This window comes from Ambystoma mexicanum, chromosome 1p, assembly GCF_040938575.1.
Source record: "Ambystoma mexicanum isolate Mex_15411 chromosome 1p, UKY_AmexF1_1, whole genome shotgun sequence".
Taxonomy (NCBI): Eukaryota; Metazoa; Chordata; class Amphibia; order Caudata; family Ambystomatidae; genus Ambystoma; species Ambystoma mexicanum.
The window spans coordinates 397,160,576-397,183,245 of NC_090921.1; the positions used below are offsets into that span (position 1 = coordinate 397,160,576).

Below are 22,670 nucleotides of genomic sequence, written 5' to 3' on the forward strand. Positions count from 1 at the left end.
ACTTAGACTTATATGGAGACCTACCAAGTTAAACAAATACTTGTTATAATACAGTTATAATGCACAGCATCAAAATATACAAGGTATATTATAAAAACAGTAATGCACTTAAAGTACTCTCCTTACCCTACTGCCTACTTTCAAGTTCACAACAACAGGTAGGCACCAAACATAAATTAACAGGAACACAAGGTATTGTTAGGGAGAATTCTCAGAAATGTGCCAATTCCCTTCTACCTTGGAGACCCCCAGCTCTTTTGCTGGACTTTAGGACTTTTAATTTCTAACCTGGAGAGAGCGAGACCTTTTTCCCACTCTCTTCTGTATTTTTCTGTGATTTGAACTGCGTTTCATTTGACTTTGGAGTCTGAAAAACTCCATAGGCATCATCTTTACATTGTGACACAAAGCACCTTCAGTGCAGTGACACAGGGAAGTCTCTTAAATTTCCCAAAGTTTTAAATATCTTCTCTTGGTGAAACTACTGTTTCCAAGAGCAGTCAAGTGAAATTGACTTACATTTTGTAACTTTCTAGACCCAGCTCACACTATCTTACCTTAGGGTGCTGGAAGCGTTACTTAGTATCCCCTTTGTCTAGGTTCCCATGTAACATTTTTATGTTACCCTTTCTACAATTAATGGCTGGTGGCAGTGGTTTACTTTTTACTACCATTGTGTGTTTTTACCACGGGCTGCAATCGCAGCCTCATTAAGGCACCCATGGGTGCCCATTTTGTCAAAATGGCCCAGTCATCTTTTTTCGCCATTTCTTGTTGGAAAGGTCCTTCTTGAGATTTACTCTGCACGCCAAACCATGTTTGGTCCCTTTGTTCGCTTTGCCTTTGGCGGGATTCATGAGTGAAGCCCGCCTCTGGCTCCAGCATGTCTGGCAGGGGCAGGAAGTGAGGGAGATGACCGAAACACCCTCTGCTTAATTCCCTTAGTTACAGGAATGCACCTTAAGGTGATTGGCCGGCTGCTGTCCTTGGAGGGCAGCCACCCTGCTGTGTGATTGACAGCTAAACTGTGAATGAATGGGAGAAACCTGCATAAAAGACAAGGCTTTTTTGGATTGGAAGGCAGAGTCGACCACTGGACGAAAGAATCCGAAGAATGACTTGGAAGAGACACCTGCTGCAACTCCTGGACCTTTGGTTTGCCCGGTGAAGCCCTGCTGCTGTGCTGAAGATCGGAATTTGCCTCGACTAGAGAAGCCCTGCAAGGATGACTTCTCCCCTTGGGTTGGTGGGACCAATCAACTCCAAAGTGAACTCGTCTGGACATCCTTTCTGAGCTGGCTCTACTTCCGTTGCTGCTGCAGAAACCGAAGCGCCAGGGAGAGGAACACCAGATCGAGTGCATCGCTCTAAAGTCAGACCCGAACTCCAGGAACATCCTCCAAACTTCCCTGAAGCAGGACTGCCCAACAGCGTGCTGGACTCTAGATGCAATGAAAGTGGTATCCGTGAACCCTGGTGTTGCTATTTGCTATAGATGCGAAGAGCTGAAACCGAGAAGTACCGCTGATCTGAAGTTTGCCCATTGCTGCCGCCGACCTTCCCATTGCAGTGCAGGTGTCCCCAGATGTCCTCCCTCTTGTCCCCACGACTGACGCCCAGAAACAACAGGATCTGTAGAGCTGTACAGGAACAGAAGCCAGTGGAACCATTTCTTCTAACCAAAGGTACTGTAAACCTAAGAGGACTTAGCTCTTGTTGTATAGCCTTGCTTGTTCTCATTTGAGACTTGTCTTGGTTGCCATTGCAGAGTTGCTTGCAGCTTTGCCCTTCACAAGTCTCCCAGCATGTGGCCCTTCAAGTGAATCGCATCTCTATAAACCTTTCTAAAAACATTGTGCAAGACTCGTACTTACCTGCAAGTAGATCTTCAGCTACCCTAGACTTTGTTCTAACATTGGCTGTCCTGGCTCCCTGAGAGACTCTTCTTACCTCTGACTTTCTGCTTTTGCCTTTCCTCCAGGAAAGGGTTAATTTACTTTGCATTGGAAGGTTTATAAAGTACTGACCAGTTTATTAATTATTTGTTAACCTTTGCTGTATTCCCCTATCTAATCTTTTACACCCAAACTCAGTATTGCTCTAAATGTTAAAGGATATTTGTGCCGTGCACTATCACCACCGGAGTGGTCCCTTGGCGCTCGGGCGGCTCTGGAAAAAAAGGTAGAGGGGGGGGGGGAATGAGTTAGTGGGAATAAGCTGGAAAAGTGCAAGAGAGCAGTGATGTGCTGTTGGCGGCCTCAACCCGTTGGGTCCGTTGGCTGGCTTACGGTCGGTAGTCGTCGTGTGCTGTTGTGCGAGTCTATGTGTGGTTTGTTTTGTTGTTGCAGTGTAGTGAAGTTTGTGCGGATTGCTGTGTTGTAGGCTTGTGGTTGTGTTTGGTTGGAGTTTGAGAGGTGTATGCAGAGGGGTGAAATGGTTAGTGGATTGGTTAATTGGCATTGCTGTCCGGAAGTGAGGTGCTGAATTTCCATATACTCTCCAGGTGGGTGCGGGAGCATCTCTGTCCTGACCTGGGCCGTCCGATACTCACAGTCCCTTTAACACATGGCATACACTCACATTCATAACCTTACCCAAGTTCGGCCTCGGCCACCTACGTGACACCCGTCTATATGCGGGGCAGGCAGTGTACCTTTTACACAAATCATAGGGTGTCGCAGCTGCAGTAGGGGACACAAGTGACACTATTTGCCCTAAATAGTGGCTGTACATTTTTAAGCCCTAACAAGATGGCCGGTCCTTTCTTAGGTCTTCATGTACCCTGTTAGGTGGGGGAGGGTCCTCTCGACCCTTTCTCTTTGCCGGGCTTCCTTTGGAAAACCAACAAGGATCCTTCTCGGAGCTGCTTGAATTTCCAGAGTTGCTGCTGGAAACCATATAGCCAGGCGGAGGAACACCAGATTGTGTGTGTTGCTTTTAAGCTGGCCTAGAGCTTTTGGAAGATCCTCCGGACTCCCAAGAAGCAGAACTGACCAAACCTGAGCCCCCTCAACAGAGTGTGAGACCCCAGAAGCAAGAAAAGTCCATCTCGACAGCCAGGAACCGCGGTGTTGCTATTTGCAGTGGACGCGAGGAGCTGAAACACTGAACAGCCACTGAAAGTGAAGTTTGCCGGTTTCAAGTTTTGACCGTCCCAGTGCATTGCAGGAGTCCCCAGACGTCCTCCCTCTTGTCCTCACGAATGAGGCCCAGGAACAGTGAGACCTGCAGAGCTGCACAGGAACAAAAGTCATCTGCTGCATCTTTTCTTCATCTTTAAAATGTACTGTAAAAAGCCTGAGAGATCTTACCTCTTACTGTAGAGTGCTTGCCACTTCTGCAACTCACAAGTCTAATCAGCTTGCAGCCCTACATTTGATTCATCTTTTCATCAAAGACGCCTAAGAACTTGTGCAAAGACTTTTCCATTTACTTATCAGAAGTGCTTCATCCTATACAAGACTTTTGCTCATTGACTTTGGCTTAGCCTATTGAACAGAATGACTCTTCTAGGAAAATCTGAAAGTACTTGTCTGCTTAAGAATATTTGTGCTCTCTTGTTCTAATAACCTTTGCCTTTTACCAACTTTTTAAGAGTATTCTAAATACCAACAGTAAAATATTAATGTCCCCAGCACCCTAGTTATTGAAGTCACTTGTGGGTGTAGGTTGCATCTGTGGGCCATCCCGAAAGGGACTTTACTGATTTAGAAACTCAGAGTGTACAGTATAAGTATATTTGTGTGTTACTATTCTATTGCTCCCTTCTGAAGAAGGCTTTATAACTGACCGATAAATTAATAATTGTTTATGCAAGAAACTGAGTGTAAGAGCTTATTTGAGTACCTGTAACTGTGAATCTTTGTTTAACTCCACTACAGCTCACAGTTTCCCCTCTTGAGATAAGCCTGGCTGCTCAACATACTACCAAAACTGTGTAGTACAAGCTTATAGCAAAGGTTGGGCTGCCTACACCTGTAGTCAGAGTTGTGTGTAGTGGTCCCAGAGAGTACTGCATACAAACTTTGCCTGAGTGAGAAACACTTACTCAGGAGAGACAGAAAAAAACAAAAAAAAAACAGTTAATCAAAAAGTGCTGGGTGACTCATTAGGTGGGGAGAATAACACACAAGATGGAAATTCTACCTAACACAAACCTACAAGGAAATATACTGATTCCCTTGCCTTTATAAAACTAACTTTACTTACCTGCAATTCTCAAAGAGACTCCTGTTGGAGTCTGCCGTACTGAACCTTTTACCCTGCTTTTCCGCCTTTGCCGTTCAACCCCTGACCACTGGTATCCCAGTGACCCAGCTGAACACAGACTCATAAGATAGGATTGGACTCATTATGACTCATTATGACAGGCTGGAAAAAGTTACTGGGTGGGGTACCTGGAGTTGCCCGTGTCCTGACTTGGTGTCTCATGTGCCTTGGAGGATGTTGCTTTTGTCCTCAAATCAGTAAGTCTTGCTTCAGTTTGCTCTGGCATTTCATTTTCCCTGGAGAAAGTTGCTCTTGTCCTCTGGTTGGCAAGACGTGCTGCTGTTTGTTGTTGTGTTTCATAAGCTCTTGATATTGATTTTCGCTTTGCATCAGATGGAACATTTCCAAGTGATGTTCGTTTTTTGTGCGGCAAGTTTCAGTCACTGAATGGGTTCAGCACATTTGAGAAAATGTCCAAGAAAGAATGATTGTGCTCTCTTCTCGTGAATAAACTTAAGTAAACAGTAACCTTGCCATTTCCCAAATTTGGAGTGGCGTGCTAACAGTTTAAAAAACATCACACACACACACACACACACACACACACACACACACACACACACACACACACCCCCCCCCCACACCACCCCCCCCACCCCACCCCACCCCCCCCACCGTGTCTTGTGAATGTTCACCTCTGCCTTAGTGTATATAATAAATGCCTAATTTTCTAGATCACTCATAAGTGTATTAGTGTTTTCTTGGACAAAGTGTATGCTCCGAGTTCTTTATACCTCAATATAGCCCTCATCCTTCCTTAGATGAAGCCTTGCTACTCGCTATGCTACCAAACCCTTGTGTGGTTCAGGCTAAACCGAAGTAGTGTGACCCTGTTCACCCAAGGTGAGCTTTCATAAGTTCTTTCCCAAACAGTAACTTGCGTAAAACTCCCTAACGGCTTTCATGTTGAAGTTGGACCTTATCGGAAGAAGCTTTCGATTTGCAACCCCTGGTCACACCTCACATGAACAAAGGACTGAAGATAAGTGTCCCCAGCGATTGCCAGACGATCCACAGAGTGACCAGGGAAAATTGGAATCCTCCTTAGGGTAACATATGGTGCAAAGCCCCCTGTACCCCAACCCCCTTTGTGCCTACCTTTGATCATCAAACCTGGGTCAGATATCCTACCCCTCGGCTAACCTTGGCGCTCGGATAGAAAGGAGTACTTACCTGTCTTTGGACAGATACTTATTTAACTTTGAAATAGTTTGGAACCGTTTTACATCCACACCACAAGCCTTTTGCATCCTTTTGAGAATACCTTCTCTGGAGAAACCTGTACTGGAGCCTGTGACTTTTGGGCACTAGGTCCCATACATCTTAGAGCTGGACTTCTTAAGTAAAAGGGAATTGGGATTGGATTGGTTCTATTAATTGTATCTGCATCTGATAACTTACCCGACTTACCTGGTTAATTATTGATTGATGCATTGTAAGTGAAGATACTGGTAAAAGTATATATTTGCGATATATGATTTTGAGTGATAACACCTGCTATGTTCACCTAATAAATAGTTGCATTTTTATACATTGACTGTCTAAGCTGAATTATTGCATGTTATTCTGGGTGGACTCACTGAGAGGCCCGAGACTACTCTCACATTCACCTTGAGACTAAGCCTGGACTACTCTCCACACTACCTTGATTGGGTCAACAAACACCAAACACAAAGGTAGAGAATAAGAGAAAAGGGAAGTAGCCATTTTAGCCAACAGGAAAAACATTCTCAAAATCCCTAAGGCCTACATCAAGACTCCAAATTCATTTGGGCCCTCTAGGGAAAGGTTCTACTTTGTTATGCCAAAGTAAAATACTTTGTGGTACTTTACGTTAACACAACTGCCTTGTTTTTATTTTAGCATTTTTATGTTAAATGGGAGGGTGTGCAATGGTCATTTCCCCCTCCCAACCTATGCCCGTACCCCTTAACACATATATATTGAATTCCCATGGAGTAGTTTTGTCGAAAGTAAACAGCCAAGGATCTTACTTTGGCAAAATAATTGAACACCCAAAACCATAGCCAAAGGCTTCCAAGAATTAAGACTACAGTTAAGCAACAGTTACCTTAGTAACAGTTCAGGGAAAATATGTGTACAGCTACCAAAAATGTGTTAAATACACTCTGGATTTCTGAAATGCAGAGCATGACATTGAAAATCAGAGGCAAGTAATAAAATTCTAGTTTTTGGTCCAGAGCTCACTGAACCCCTTGTGTGTACAGGACAACTTAATAGAGGCAGGTAAGTACTGTGAAGTTATCATGAAGCAAGACAGACAACAGATTCAAAGTTCTAAACAAAAATGGTTTATTAACTTAAAGGTCACGATGGTTGAAGGTCTAACTTGCCCTATGCTAAGGTGGGATTTCCCTACCTAAAGAAACTAAGGATAGTATAAGTCAGTAAGTTCAACTTAAAAGGCTGTGCGTCCAAAACCTATACTTGCCCACACAGCTCAAGCTAAACAATGTGTAGGAATGAGAGTATAAATAAAATAGTGTTCCAAATAAAGTTTGAGTTTCTTCCAGATCTGGGCTTACTTTCCAGCTCTCCTTGCCCAAGTTCAAGACAGTTCCACGAGGAATCTCAGGGTTCCCTTCCCCAAGAAGACAAGACAGTTTCAAAACGAGGTCAAGGGGTTCCTTTCCCCAAGAAAACAACAGTTCAAAATTGGTCTCCGGATTCTCCTTCCCCCAAGACACCAGCTTGCCAACTTGTAATTAAGGTCAGTCTCTCAATATTCAAGACCTGTTCCAGGTCCGCTCTATTCTCCTAGTTGGTGATAGTTCACACAGATTGCTTTCTTTCTGCTTCACTTCAGCAATCTCTTTCAGGCACTTGTAATTACTTTCTGTATATTTCTTTGGCTTTCTCAGATAGGGTATACCCGGGCTAGGCGCAGTTGTCGGACCACACGGTGCACCCATTACAGGTCACGCAACTGGTCACACTAGGCTTGCTTGCCCACACAGGTTCTTCTGTAGCTGCAGCTGTGTTCTGGTTCACACTCGCTTGGCTCTCTTTGCCAGCCTGTTGGCTTTGCCACAAAGTGTTTCACTCTTTGCCAGTCTCTGAACTTTGTCACCATGAGTTTTGTTGTACAGTTCACTTTCTGGTGATCTTTTCCCTTCACCACATTGCTCTCACACTCCTCAATAATGTTCCATACTTGCTTTAAATTGCAAGTCAACAGATTTGTTCTTAACTAGCAATATATGGTATTCGTTCTTCACACCAACTTACCGTTTGCACATCTGTTTATTAAAAGCTTTCATATGCACATCAAAAACTTTCATTCAGAGGCCTCCAGGGTGCGCAGGCAAAATGGCAGCCTGTTTGAGGTGCTCTGGCCCTTACCCAGAGGTAATTATGAGTTTTGGCAGATTGGGAGGCTTCTGAACCGTGTAAACAAGGTCACTGAGCAGAGAGTGGAGAGCAGCAACAGTGGGGCGAATGTGAAATGCCCACAGCCCGGAGCAAAGGCGACTAGGCTCCGAAATGGGAGGCCAGCCCTAAAAGAGAGATGGCAGGCCGTTAGAAGGGAACAAAGTGAGGGACAGCTTGGAGTGCCGAAGATGATGCTAGGCCCGGGAGTTTGAGCCGGGCCGGGTTGGTCAGCGCGGCACAAGAGGAGGGACAGCAGGGGAACCCCCAGTGAGGAGAAGGTGAAGAAGGGAGGCACCGCCAAGGACGGGAACCCTTGGGAGGAAGAGAGGAGGAGCTGGAGCTGTGCTTTGCCCGCCGGGTGACGAACCCTCGGACTCCACCATAGCCCCTCTACCACTCCCCTCCTAAGGTGACGAGGAGCGGCGGCGGAGCAGAGCCCCTGTAGAAGCGGCACAAAGGGTAGCCCGGAAGGCTACATGGGACCGGGGGGGCAGTTAAGCAGCCCTGAGCCCAGGAGTGGAGGGGAAGAGGAGCAGTGGAGAGACCCCCCCCAAGCGGGGAGCAAGGAGGTGAGGTCTGAGGTCGACGGGGGGGCCAACTGTGGCCCCCCCAGTGAGCGAGGTGGTGCTGCTGGAAGAGCTGACAGACAGGAAGGCGAGACGTGGTATGTCTGGAGGATCTCTGAGTGGAGGAGGAATTGTTAGGGGAGTAGAAGCAGAGTCAGGCCAAAGGACTGGTAAGGTAACCAGCCATGTCGGGCAGTGGGAGCCCGGGCAGGATCCAGTAGCCAAAAGAGGGATAAGTGGAAAGGCGCATCCCAGCCCCCCGGGACCACAAGGAGAGTGGATAAGTGCAGACTATGTGGAGGCCAAAAGACAGACGGAGAAGGCCAGTGACACTGACAGCACCTTGGGGCGGTGAAGCAGGGGGAAAAGAGCCAGTCCAGGGGCGGCTCCAGATCATGAAGGTGATGAGGAGCTGAAAGAAAGACCCCCCACACTCCGAGGGCCATAGGAGAAGGGAAGTGAGCCCGGGGTGTTGGCGGAGGGGGATGTGGGCCAGAAGACCCCCCAGTGGAGGTGTGAGCGGCAAGGAGGGGAGAAACAACACGACAGAGACAGGGCTAGGTGGAGGAGTTGGACAACAGCACTTGCAAAGTATCAATATCTTGACAGTGGTGACATGGCGAAAGCAAAAGCCAATGGAGGGCCCTGCCCCACTGAGAAAGGGGCAATACAAAAGGACATTCAGATGATCCTGGTGGAAATTCTTGGAATGCGCACAAAAATCGGAGCCAAAGTGGCAGACTTAACGTCAAAAGTGGTGACACTGGAGGAACGGATGGATGTGATTGAGGCAAACCAAGCCTCCACGGGGTTGCTTGAATCACAGATGGACGTTCGGCTCCGGGGCATTGAGAGGAAGGAGGCAGAATTAAAACTTAAGGGGAGACAATAGCGAGAATAGAGAGGCATTATAACCTCTGTTTATTCGGTCTGAAGGAAAAGGAGGGAGAGTCGATGGCTGGACTTGAGAAGAAAATCCAAGAAATCATAGGGATAGTCCTAGAAGCAAAGGAAGGGGAGCGAGTAGCCTTGGATCGGCGTACTCGGCACAGGAGGAGGAAACAGAGGTCCCCTCGCTCGGTGCTGGCGAGGCTGCATTATTACTGACATAAGGCAGACATCCTGGAAAAGGCAATGCGGAAGGAAACTATTGAATACAAGGACTCTAAAGCGGCTATATTCCAAGTGCGACTCCCTTACTAGGTGGCTTCAAGAAAAGGGGGTGAGATACTGGTGGGGTTACCCTTTATCACCTTCATTCGAATGGGATGGAGGGAGATCCCACCGGATATCGGAGGAGGGCATTGCACAAGCTACGGAAGATCTTACGGGACTCCAGCCAGACAGCAAGGGTGCAGAAACGGAAGAAGGGGCGTCTGGGAGACGGTAACCTAGTGGGGCAAAAGCAGACTATGAAAGGCGCAAAATGCAAGGGGCCAGGAAAGTACAGCAACTTGGCACCCCGCCTTCTAGAAAGAAACCACTTGAAGAGCCTCAGGCTAACCGTCACATGTTCATTGTTTTACAGGGGCTGTGAAACTCCATGCCTGTGAGCCGGTTGGTCGGGCAGTTAGTTTGTTGGAGGGAGGATACGTTGCAGGGGGGAAGAGAGGGTACTGGTTGAATTTGAAGGGAAAAGATTCCTAGTTGTTGCTGTTCTAGTTTTTAAAGTTCAAGTACGCAAGGGGGAGACCAGACTAATAAGGGGGAGGAAGGAAGGGAACTCTGTGGAGACCCGCGAGGACGAAAGAGCAGTGGGGTGCAGCCCAGGACACTATGGAGGGGCAGGAAGGGTAAGGGGACTTCCAGGGATTTGGGCAGAGGCTGTTAACCTGGTGGTTCGTCCAAGTTCCCTGAGATTCTTGTTGCACATCCGAAAGTCACTGGAGGGTGGAGGGGTAGGTAGGGTTTGGGAAGGTGAGGAAGGGCGGTGGGGGGGGTGGAGTATACAGGGGGAGAAATAGAAATGCTTCTAATGCTATTATAGGGGGTAAAAGGGGGATGGGGAAGGGTACTTCATGCTTTATACCGTCACAACTGAATATTGGCATGGGCCAGACCAAGGACAGGGGAAGATGGAGGTTACAATGGTGGGGAGATAGCTAGCTGGAAGGTAGCATGCTCAATGTGAAAGGTTTGAATTCCCCGAACAAAAGGTCCCTCACAGTGACTATGCCCCGTAAGAGTCGATTAGCAGCACTTTGCTAGCAGGAATCACATTTCAGACCGGGGAGGGAGCGCACACTGAAAGGACCTGGGGTTGGGCAGATGTACTGGGCCTCACATAAGACAAGCAAAAAGGAGGGAGTTGGGATTGTCTTGTCAAGTGCCATGCAACTCCAGGAGGACCAGGTGCAGCAACGTTTCGGCGGTAGGTTTGTGGCAGTGATGGGGCGCCTGGAGGGGAGATTGCTTACCATTGCATCTATATATGAGCCGAATGTGAATCAGTTGGCCTTCCTTCAGAAGGTGTTTTTGGTTCTAGAGGAGTGGAGAGAGGGCATGATAATGGTAGGGGGAGATTCATTTGATTGAAGATCCGGCAGTGGACTGGTGGTCAACGAAGGGCGATAAGGTCAAGACGAGGGGGAGGGAACATGAAGCATTTGCCCAGCTGCTGCAGGACCACTTTTAGATAGATGTGTGGAGGGCCAGGTTCCCGAAAGCGGGAGGGTATACTTTCTTCTCACCACCCCCACACCAAACATACCCCAGAATCGACCGGGGGAACAGGAGGCCATGGTAGTGGGGCCACAGGTAGAGGTGGTGATGCAGTCGGACCATGAGATGGTCTGGGCAGAATGGCGTATAGAGGGAGGAAGGCAGGGCTCCCCACGTTGGAGATTTAACAATGGTCTCCTTCGAGACCCTGTATTTCGCGACATGGATGAAGTACACAGGAAGATGGTGTGGGAGGCGGTGAAGGCAATGTGCGAGTCCTACCGATTGCAGAAGCGGCCCACAAGAAGAGGGAAAGAAAACTGATAGAGGGAAGGATCAGAGAGGAACTGAGGGAAATGAGAACGAAACTAACTGGGCGTGGAGTGGACAGAGAGGGGTTATCAGGGACAATGTGAGACAAAAGGAAGGAACTATATTCACTCCTGATAGGTGAGGTGGCGAAAATGATGAGTTACGCTAAACAGCAGCTCTAAGAGAGAGGGGACAAGGTGGGGACGCCGCTGGCAAATAGGATCAGGGAATGCAGGGTGGGGAGGAGGGTACGCCGTCTAAAGGATGAGCAGGGGGCGGTGATTGGCTCCTCAGGAAGCATCCCTGATCGTTTTGCAGAATATTATGTACAATTATATTCCCAGCCTGATTTGCCAGAAGAGGGGGGATGGAAAAATACTTGGGAAGGCTAGCTATTCAAAGGCTGACAAGTGGGGAAAGAAAAATACTGGAGGCCAACATAACGGGGGAAGATGTCCGGCGGGCTATAAACCATCTGAAGCCGGGCAAGGCACCCATGGAAGATGGGCATACAGCAGGGTTCTATAAACAGCTTCAAGAAGTCCTGGTAGGACCCCTAGCGAGGGTCTTTAACTCCTTCCGGGGGGCGGAGGATATCTCCCCCTACATTCCTGGAAGCACTTAGATCAGTGATTATGAAGCAGGGCAAGGACCAATCGAGCTGTGCCTCGTACAGGCCCATATCGTTGCTAAACGAAGACATGAACATATTTACGAGGTTCTTAGCGTCCCGTTTGGAGATATATCTCCCACATCTGGTGCACCCAGATCAGACTGCATTCATCCGAAACAGGCAATGCTTTGACAATCTGAGAAAAACTCAACATATTTGGAATGACACAGGGGTGAGGAGGGAGGGGGCCTTGGTCCTTTCTCTGGAGGCCGAAAAGGCTATCAACACGACTAACTGGGCCTTTATGAAGGGGGTGATGCAAGAGGTGGGCATGGGGGAACGATGGATGGGTTTGGATCACGGCCTCGTATTCTGCTCCAAAGGCGAGGGTGGTGGTGAATGAAGATACATCCAGGACAAAAGGATTGAGCAGAGGCGTCAGGAAGTTGAGCCTGCCGTCACCATTATTATATAAATTGGTGATGGAGCCATGGGTAATCTAGCTGAGAGGCTGCAGGGATGTAGCAGAGGTAACGATAGGGGTGGAAGAGTACAAGGTGAGTTTATTCGCAGATGATGCACTGCTCTATTTTACAAACTGCGTACCTTGGTGCCAAGTCCTGCTACAGGGGTTAAGGAAATATGGGGATTTTTCGGGATTCAGGCTCATCCTGGACAAGTCTGTGGTGTTTCTAGTGGGGAATTGGAGTCCGGAGGACAAGGAATGGATATGAAAATGGGGATTGGTGACGCAACAGGAGGGATTTCGATACCTTGGGGTGAAAATTACGAACTGGGCTGAAGACATGTTTGAGAAGAACTGTCTCCCACTGTGGGGTAGACTAAGGGTAGACTTACGGCGGTGGGGGCGGCTCGAGCTTTCATGGATGGCGTGATTAAACTGCATAAAGAGGACAATCCTCCCAAAGCTTTTGTTTCTTTTTCAAAATGTTCCCCACTGTGGTCCAGGCCCATTTCTTGGCGAAGGCCCAGAAGGCCCTTTTGCATTTCCTGTGGGCGGGAATCGGGTCCAGGGTAGCTTATAGAACATTGCTGCTGTGGATGGAAGAGGGGGAGTGGGATTCCCAGATCTGGGGGCATATTGTAGGAGGAGGAGCCAATTAACTCTTTCCCGGAAGTTCCACCCCTATTCTGCTTATATGTTTGCAACCAGACATTGCAACATGTGCAATACCAGTAAAAGTGCCAATACCACGAAAAGTCCTTGAGACAAGGTATCCATCGAGAAAACCCTTTATGAAACCACAAAGAAATGGTGACCTTCTGAAGGAAGTTCCGGAAGAAGTGTGAGAATGAATGAAAGAAAGAACTGGTGACATCACATGAAGTAGAGGTGACGCACACAGACGATATATATATGAAGGATATAGACCCTATAGAACCTGATGGCGAAGTAAGGAAGAATGTAACATTTCACGAGTGAGAAGAAGATTGTATGTGCGGAGAAGCACCGAAGAAAATGCAAAACCATTTTACAATTGTACAACGCAAGTAGACAAAGTAATCATAAGGCTGGCTATGTAGTGAATAGATTGCAGTGATGCACCAATGTATACACATAGGAATATATAGAATCTGAATTTTCCACAATGCACTTTAACAAACTTGGACCCCATATATGGAAGAAATGGAAGTGTGCCGCAGCAGAATAATAGCTGACGGCGAAGGAAGATTCGAGAAAGGCTTGTCTGGCCCAGAGTCAAGAGTGGGGGCCGCCGAGAGCCTTGCCATGTACTCAAGAAGATACACAAACGTGAGAAGCAAGTTCAGCTCCTGTTTGAGGTGTAATGAAAACCATCGAGGGTGCCAAGATTTCTTCATTTAATTGTATTACAATACAATGAAGAGCTTGAAAACGTGGTTTCCAGACACATGATAAGATGTGAATAGACTTTGGGTCGAGCTACACAGAGACCAGAAACTAAGGCCATGCTTCACTCCCTTTTATTCTGAGGTGCAGTGAGCCTCTGCAAGGCCAAGGCCAAGGCCAAGTTCACAAGTATTACATTTAATTGAATGGCAGACCACAGGCGTGTTGATGAATGTTTGGCTAACTGGCGGGGGAGAAGGGGGGAGAGAAGGCATGATCAGGCCAAACCCCTGATCACCTGGAGTCCCAGTTGCGTGCTGCTAGCGAGTGGAAACTTCCAGATGGGTACAAGCGTGCCAACCAATTATAGAGGGCCACGTATTAAGGAGCCCTATAGTTTGATAAGCCAATAGTATGCCGTATATTTTCATGGCACGGAAGATGACTTGCACTTGGGATGGGCTTAGTTGCCCACCTGACCTTAGAGATCCAGTCACATCCTTGTATCCCATAGAAAATATATGTAGATGTTCCCCGTTCACCAACTACAACACCCCGTAGGTTTTTCTTATTTGTCACATAGTGTGACGTCACTTATGATGAGTTTCTACTATAAAAGTAGTTTAAGAAATGCTTCGAGATAAGTCTGTGCAGCGTCCGTTGTACTCCCTGTTTTAAAGACTTGTTATTAAAAGGGCTTTACCTTTTGCCAACTTCTTGAGTCGGTCTGATTATTGATGTTGGAGTAAAATATGCATCCCAAATCTTAAATCGTCTTAAAGGACCGTTGTCCGGTTACAAGGCGGCCCAGCTGAGGATAATGGTAGATCGTTTAGACCTGAACATGAAGAAACGGTGAGTCCTCTTGGATAACGCAGTCTTCGAGCCAGTACCGCTGAGTGAATGGATGTGTATCCTGCAGAGGGTGAGACCTAGGCGAGTGTTGGAGCGACATGGCCCTCACCCCTCAGCTGCATCTGGGCACCACCATTGCAAAATGCCATTGTAGAGCCTCAGCGGTTTCAGTCGTGGTATGAGGCAGGACTGCAGGGCAGTTATGGGAGGAAGGCAAGTTCATGTCCTTAACTCGTCTGGAGGACTGCTTGGGGATGAGGGGCTTATCACCCTTCAGACAATTGCAGCTGAAGGGGGTTCCGCTAAGGCTGAACTGGGGAGAAAACATATGCAGAGAGCTTCCTCCTTTTCAGAAGGGGCTGTTGCAGGCAAGGGATGTAAAGGGGTGGATATCCCGGATATATGGGGAATTAGTAAGGGGTGAGCCAGTTGGAATATTAGCAACAAAGGTAAAATGGGTCAAGGACCTGGGGATTGACCTGACCGAACAATTATGGGGCACAATATGCAGGAGGGTAAAGACATCCACGCTGTCACTGCAATATCGAATGCAGGCATTCAAATTAATACATAGGTGGCATTATGCACCGCCAACCCTAGTGTCACGATGCAGCCTTGGAGGCTACGGAGTCGCTGGAGACATCATTGATTTCCCCAACACGTTCTCTCCAGAAGGTGCTTAGTCTAGTGCTCCAACCAGGATGGCTGTCATCAGGCTTATACCGACTCACTTTCAGCCAGTCGGAGCATTGCAACCCTTGCGCTTTGCTTAAGTTATATTCTCCGTAGTTAGTGCCTTCTTTCCCTCTCTCGCTTTCCCTCCCCGCCCGGTTTCCCGTCTCCGAGAAAAATGAGCTTTTGGGCTTCTCGTTCTCGCTCTCTCGCCTCGGGCTGGTGTCTGCTGCTTACACATGTCAGCATTGTCTCCCCCGACAACGCTTCTTTGCTCCCGCTTCTACCTGCGGTGCCGCCCTGCTCCAGTTGCCTTACGTGGGCTGCCCTGCTACCTTTTCCTCTCTTGGGCTGTTTTCTACGGTTGCGGACTGCTCTCTCCACCTTTCCTCGCCCGCTTCTCCTCTCTTACCTGTTGCTTCCTCGTTTGTTGCATTCAGGCTCTAGAGTCCCGTTTCCTTTTCCCCTGTCAAGCTCTCTGGGATTTTCTTACGAGCAGTGTGTGTGCCTGGTGGAACTCTCAGTCTACACATTGCCGGATTACCTTGGTATCAGAACTACTCCTGTGCATCTTCTGATAGCCGTACCACCTGGAATCTATTTGAACCTCAAGACAATCAAACAAGAATTTAACTACACCACTCAAGACCACAAGGGTTTTTCTGCCCGACGGCTTTTCCCTGGGCTGGGGTCAGCTGCCCGGAGCCCCCACTGCCTGGCAGACTGCTTTCAAGGCAAAGTGGCCTCTGGGGGAGTTTGCCATTATCTCTTCCAGAAAAAAGGCAAGAAGACAACTCCACGAAGAAGAAAGAAGGACAAATCACTCGACAAATCCAACGAAGAACCAGTTGAGGAGTCGGAGGAGAAGACCCACATAGCATCTGAGAGTACACACACTGAAATTGAGACCTAACGAAGATGTATTCGGGGGTGGACTCACGTTGTTGGCGATGTAGAAGAGCAAACAGGATTTTTATCATATGTTGTGGAGCTGCTACTGTATACAGGAGTACTGGAAGGATGTGTTGGGATGGCTAAAGGATTTGGATGGGGTGAGCAAGCCAATGGAACTAAGCTTGCTGTTTGGGGTGTGGAGAGAGAGGACGACAGAGTGAAGGAGGGTCATAAGATCCAAACCCTGTAGGTTGCAGCAAGGAGTAGTGTGGCACAGCACTGGAAAAGGGGGAATGTGCCCGATGAGAGGGAGTGGGTGCCGAAGGTGAAATCCATTTATGATATGGAATACTTGACACATCTCCTGGACTAAACACGGATGGACATTGAAGGGATGTGGCTGCTATTATTGAACACATTTGGCTAATAACCTGTTTTGGGAGAATAGAGGGGGAGGGAGAATAGAGTGGGAGATAGAGGACACCACTAGTTGAGACAGAGGGGTGAGAAATATTGAAATGCGTGGATGGGAAGGGGAATTTCTGGAATTAAATTTTGTTCATGATGGTGAAAAGATTGATGTCTGAAAAATTGCAATAAAAAAAATAATAACATTAATTCAGTTCGGTATCCAATAGTTTCCAGTTCTTATTTGCTCACACTTTGTAGTAATCATCAAAACCATTTACTTTGGTTCACCGTATCGTGCACATTATTTCTCGTTCCTTTGGCATTCCCTCTTGCCATGTAACAGCCCCAGGAGTGCTCTGGTTCGAGGGATCCCTTTTCTTCACTCGTTGGTCTCCGGCATCTCCTCCGGGGGTCTGTCAACTCCTGCTCTGCTACGCAAACACTTCCTCAGTGGACGGTGAGCCCCGCTCGCAGTTCGCTCCTCTCTCTGGGTTGCCGGCAGCTCCGCTCACGTCCCGTGGACGCTGCCGGTGACAACGATTGCAATTCTTCTCCGGGCCCGCAGCTCCTGATGCATGCGCTGACCAGTGAGGCTCCCAATACTTTGGCCTTTGCACGCCCCTTCCTGGCCCCGGTGCCACAGTTTCTTCCAGTTCTTGCTGACGTCCTGGTTTCCCCGACAGGACCAACCATGGTCCACCTCATACTCCATAGGATTTCTCCCTCTGCAGGCCTCCCTGTCAGTGTCTCCGGCTCCACCTTTTATAAACCTGCAACCGTTTAACAGTTTGCAGGTGTGAGTCTTCAGGCCCAATTGACTGACCACAATTAGCGAAGCACTCTGGACATGCCCGACCCTCACACCAGTGAGTAGGCCTCTTCCACGTCTCAGTTCTAGACTGGTGAAAGGATCTGTTAGCGTGCATTACTCCTAGTCGCCTATTCTTTGTCCCAGTACTATAGCGATGCACATATGGGCCAGTTGGAGGTGTGTGGTAATGGGAAGATTGATAATACACTACAGAAGTAAATGGAGGGCAGAGGGTATTCTAATAACCTCTCGAATTTACCAGGTGGTTTGAAAGTGGGAACATTCTGTAATGAGATGTCCTTGTTGGGGTTTGCATCTTAGTTCCTTGATATTGGGCTTTTATCCGGGGTTTGACTTGAAAAGAAGAACTGGAGGGGTTTTGACAGTGCCCTATAAAAGTATCATGTACTAAGATATGGAAACGGGGAGTACCGTGTCTCACCTGATGACATTCTCCTTCCACTCCCAAAGAACCCTCTACCCAGGTGATCCTGCCTTGTATCCAACCTAAGGGTTGGGATCCAAAAGCAATGGCCCTTTCCTGGCTACCTGAAAGGAAATCCCAAGGGGAGTACATGGGAGGACGCACTCAGGTTCCTCACAGTACCCCCAGAATCAATTTAGGAGAGGTCCACAACAGGTAGAAAGTTCCACAGGAATCAGTGGGAGGACCAAAGGCACGCACCAATTAAGTGATCTAGAGGTCAGAGGACAAACCAGGAGCAATGAAGGAAGATGTAGCAGTGCAGTGGACCCCAAATATGGGAAATGTGATTGAGACACGCCTCCAAAGAATCTCGGCGCCGGACCATAAGAACGTTTGAGGGAGAGTATAACTTACAACTGCTCACCCCAGGACTCAAAAGATATGAACTCAGCCCTTTTAGCAATCCACTAAGTACAAGGCTTCTTTTCCAGATGCAGATTCCAAGGTCCTGTGCCCAGGGCTTGCACCCCTAACAAGCAAAGGAACAAAGGATCTTCCGACAGCATTAAAATTCAAGCTTTAGGTGAAGATTTTTGTGAGCAAGACTCGGGGAAGGTGAAGAAACCAGGGAAGATGGTTCCCGGTAGCATGGTGGACAAAGGCAGGCAGCTCAGCAAACAACGGTTGCAGTGTTCAGATGAATTTATAGAATCTACCCTGGTGGACAGATTTTAGGAGGCCACCCCATTTCTAGTAAATGGGGAATTCTGAGAAGTTTGCCAAAACCCAATCAAGGTATGTGGGTAAGGAGTCCAGGCTTTTCAGGATAGTGCATGGGATAAGGAGCCATCAGTGAGTCCACCATATAGAGCACACAATAATTCAAATTAAACAGTCAGTTATAAAAGTACAACTATTTATTATAGGTCTTATGAACACTTGAAAATTAAACTAACAGGTGTTATTTTTTTTTAAAAAAACCTTTATTTTTGGTATTTAACACACCGAACAATTACACACCCACATTAGGGTGGATTATCAACTTTGCGCCGTTAACTTAGATCCCCTCCATCCCCCCCCCGCCTGCCCCCCCTGCCGCCTCAAGGCAGATATGCTGGTTAGTAACAGTTCGCCCCACTGGGTCCTCGCTCCAGGGATTATTGGCCTGACTTCAGACTGTATCAGGGTGCGTTGCCTGACTCCGAAGTGTCTGTTGAGGAGGTTTCATCTTCATTTATCAGAAAAGTTATCAGCGGGCCCCAGATGTCGGGAGGGCGCGCGTGCTGAGGAAGGAGTTTAATTAAGTCTGCCTCTACATCCTGGTAGTAGAGTAGATCCTTTCGCCAGGCTGTGTAGGATGGGGGGGGCCGCGGCCCCATGCCATGGCGACTCTCCTGTGGGCTAGTGTTAGTAAGTCTCCGGCCAGTTTCCTCGAAGGAGCCGATAGCAGCCTGGTCATCCCCAGCAGGGCTGCCGTGCATCTCGGTTGTATTGCTTCTCCCAGGATTGCCGTTGACGTATCTAGCACCCTGTTCCAGAAGGGGGCTACCTCGGGGCATTCCCATGCCATGTGTATAAAGCTCGCGGATATGGTTCCGCATCTCTTGCACTCTGTCTGGATGTCGGGATGGTGTTTGGTAGCTTTTTCCGGTGTGTAGTATGTTTGGTGAAGGAAATTGAAATGAATAAGTTTGAGCCGGGAATTAAGTGCAATTTTCTGAGTCTGATTCAATATGTAGCTCCAATCTGCTTCTGGTATATTTGTGTTTAGCGCTTTTTCCCCCCCATCTGTTTTTCGCCCCAGTGTTGACGGGGGGTGTTCCAGTGGTCAGAGTTTTGTATATTTGCGACACCAACCTGCCGCCTCCTTGCGCTTGAATGACATCGTGCAACAATTGCCACGTAGGTGGTTGACGCGGGAAGTCTGGCAGGTGGGTCTGCAGGGTGTAGCGCGTTCGGAAGTAGAGGAACACATCTAGCGCAGTGTTGCCCCCTTTGTTTGGCTTGGTCTGGTGTCATGAAACCACCTTCTGTGAATAGGTCCCCTAGGGATCTTATATGCAGTTTATCAACCCACTGGAGAAACACTTTTTCTGATGTCAGAGGGATCCCAGGGATACATTTGACTGGCAAGAGGGGAGAGTACCTTGTGTGCACCCCCAACTTCTTCGCCACGGTTCTCCAGACCTTGTAAGTTGTGAGCATCACGTTCATCGTGCGAATGGGAACGGGGAGCTGGGCGAAGACCACTGCAGTCAGAAAGTTTGGAGTCGCCAGGGCTCGTTCCACCTGTACATGAGGACGGATTGTTTGCGTTGCATACCAGTGGCTGAGGTATTGTGCCTGGGCTGCCCAAAAATATTTTTCAAGATCAGGGAGAGCCAGGCCGCTGCTGGACACGGGGAGTGTCAGTATCGTATATGCCACTCTAGCTGGTTTGCCAGCCCAGAGTAACTCAAGAACCAGGCTTTTGAGCCTTTTCAAGAAGGTTTGTGGTAGTAACAGCGGTATATTGTTGAAGAGGTACAGCAGTTTTGGCAATACTACCATTTTGACTAATGAGGTCCTGCCCCAGAGTGTCAGTGGGAGTGTCTCCCAGCGAGAGACCTTGTCGTGCAGGGATTTGAGCACCTCTTCATAGTTATCCCGGAACACTGCTTGATGGTCCAGTGACAGTTGGATCCCCAGATATCGAACCCCGGCGGTTCTCCATGTGAGTCCGAAGTCGTCGGCAAACTGTTTTGTGTCTCAGGTCAGTGGGAAGACGACTGATTTTGAATGATTAATTTTCAATCCAGAGGCCGCCCCAAATTTGATGACTTCCCGCATGACTGGGTTCAGATTAACCTCTGGGTCACGTATATATAGAGCCACGTCATCGGCGTATAGGGATACTATGAGCTTGTGTGGGCCTATTATGAGACCCCTCTGTTGACATAGTTCCCGCAGATTGGAGGCTAGTGGCTCCATTACCAGAGTGAATATTAGTGCCAAAAGAGGACAACCTTGTCTTGTGCCACGCTGTAGGTTTATTAAGGATGATTTTGCCGAGCCCACTACGATATTAGCTTGTGGATTGGTGTATAGGAGGGAGACGAGCTTGATGAAGCGAGCCCCCAACACCATCCTGGTGAGAACCAGGAACATAAACGGCCACTCACCGAATTGAACGCCTTTTCTGCGTCTAACAGGACTGCAATTGCTTGGTCTGCTGGGTCAAGAGCCTCGATGATTCCAAACATTCTTCGGATGCCGAAGGTCGTATTGGGCCTGGTATAAAGCCCGCTTGGTCAGCTAGCACCAGGGCAGGCATCAGGGGCATCAATCTATTCGCTAGGATTTTGGCAACGATTTTATTGTCTAGATTAAGCAGTGAGATCGGGCGGTACGAGGTGCATTGTTCCGGAGGTTTTCCTGATTTGTGTAGTAGAATGACATTGGCTTCGCGGGAGGAGTGAGGAAGGGACCCACGCTTCAATGCTTCCTCATATACAGCGGCCAGCAGGGGGGCCAGGGTTTCTGCAAAGGCTTTATAGAATTCACCCGTTAGGCCGTCAGGGCCTGGTGCCTTGGAGGGTTACCAGTCAAATGGTCGAAAACATTTGGTCGACAGACAATTTGGTCGACACCATTTGGTCGAATGCCAAATGGTCGAATTTTTTTTTTTGGTTTTTTTTGGGGGTTCCCCCCCCACCTCCTTTTTTTTCTTTTTTATTTTTTTTCCCCACACGAAAACCCACAAAACACATATATATATATAAAAAAAAAAAAAATCGACCATTTGGCATTCGACCAAATGGTGTCGACCAAATTGCAGTCGACCAGTTTGTTGTCGACCAGTTGACTGGATACCGCCTTGGAGGATGGTAGGGTTTTTATAGCTGCTCGGATCTCTTCCTGTGAAATCAGTTCAGAGGTTCGCGTAGTTGGTGCTCGACCCAATAGAGTTCGGTGTCTTCTAAGTATTTCAGCGGGAGGTTCGAGTCTTTCGGGAGCCTGGCGCTGTAGAGATCTTGATAAAAGACCCTAAATTCTTCTGCTATCTTTTCATCCGTGTGGACTTCCTCTCCTTGCCTGGTTCTGATCTTTTCTATTTGGGACTGCTTGTTGTCGGCTCTGATTAGATTTGCCAGTAGAGCTCCTGGTTTCTGGCCCTCACCATATTGACGGACTTGGCTGGTGCGGTATAGAAACTTAACCTCACGTTCCGCTGTTGCGTTGAATTTCTCTAGTTCCGTTTTTATGGCGGCTGCTGACTGCGGGTTGGTTTTGTTCGGATTCTGGATCTCGAGTTGCTTCAATTTTTTTTCGCTGGTTGTAAGCTCGCTTCTAATAAGTTTGAGAATGCCATTTTCTTTGGCGAGGCAGACTCCTCTGATGATGCATTTTAAGGATTCCCAGATTGTGCCTGCTGAGGGGACCGACCCCAGGTTTGCCTCCAGGAACACGTCGATCTCCTCTCTTAGCTCGGAAGCAAAGACCTCGTCCCTTAGTGATCCCTGCTTAAAGCGCCAATGCTGTAGCGGTGGAGCGGGGTTGGCAGGTTTGAGCTTAAAAAGGATTGGTGAGTGGTCTGAGAGTGTTCTCGGGTGGATGGAGCACCGGCCGCATGATAGGGGGGTGTTTGTTGAGGTGAAGAAGTAGTCAATCCTGGAGCTTGTACTGTGGACTGTCGAGTGAAAGGTGTATTCGCGCTGTTCCCCATTGGAGACTCTCCACGAGTCTTGTAAGTCAAATGCTCTACAAATTTGTTTTATCTGGAGACTGGCCTTGGAGGGTGGGTGTTGAGTGGTCGTCGATCTGTCCCTTACAGGATCTAACGCCGTGTTCATGTCTCCGCCCCAGACGATGTGGCCGGGTTGAGCGACGAGAGCTGTGTTAGCACCCAGCCAAAGTTGTCGGGGACATCTATATTCGGTCCATACGAATTAACAAATGTCACTTTCTGACCTGCG

At 48.2% G+C, this 22,670-nt stretch overlaps 1 protein-coding gene across 1 annotated transcript in view; it reads right to left on the reverse strand.

Annotated features, from left to right (window-relative positions):
* DDX49 (DEAD-box helicase 49) overlaps positions 1-22,670 on the reverse strand; it is a 561,187-nt gene that overhangs the window by 176,020 nt on the left and 362,497 nt on the right. The window lies entirely within an intron of this gene.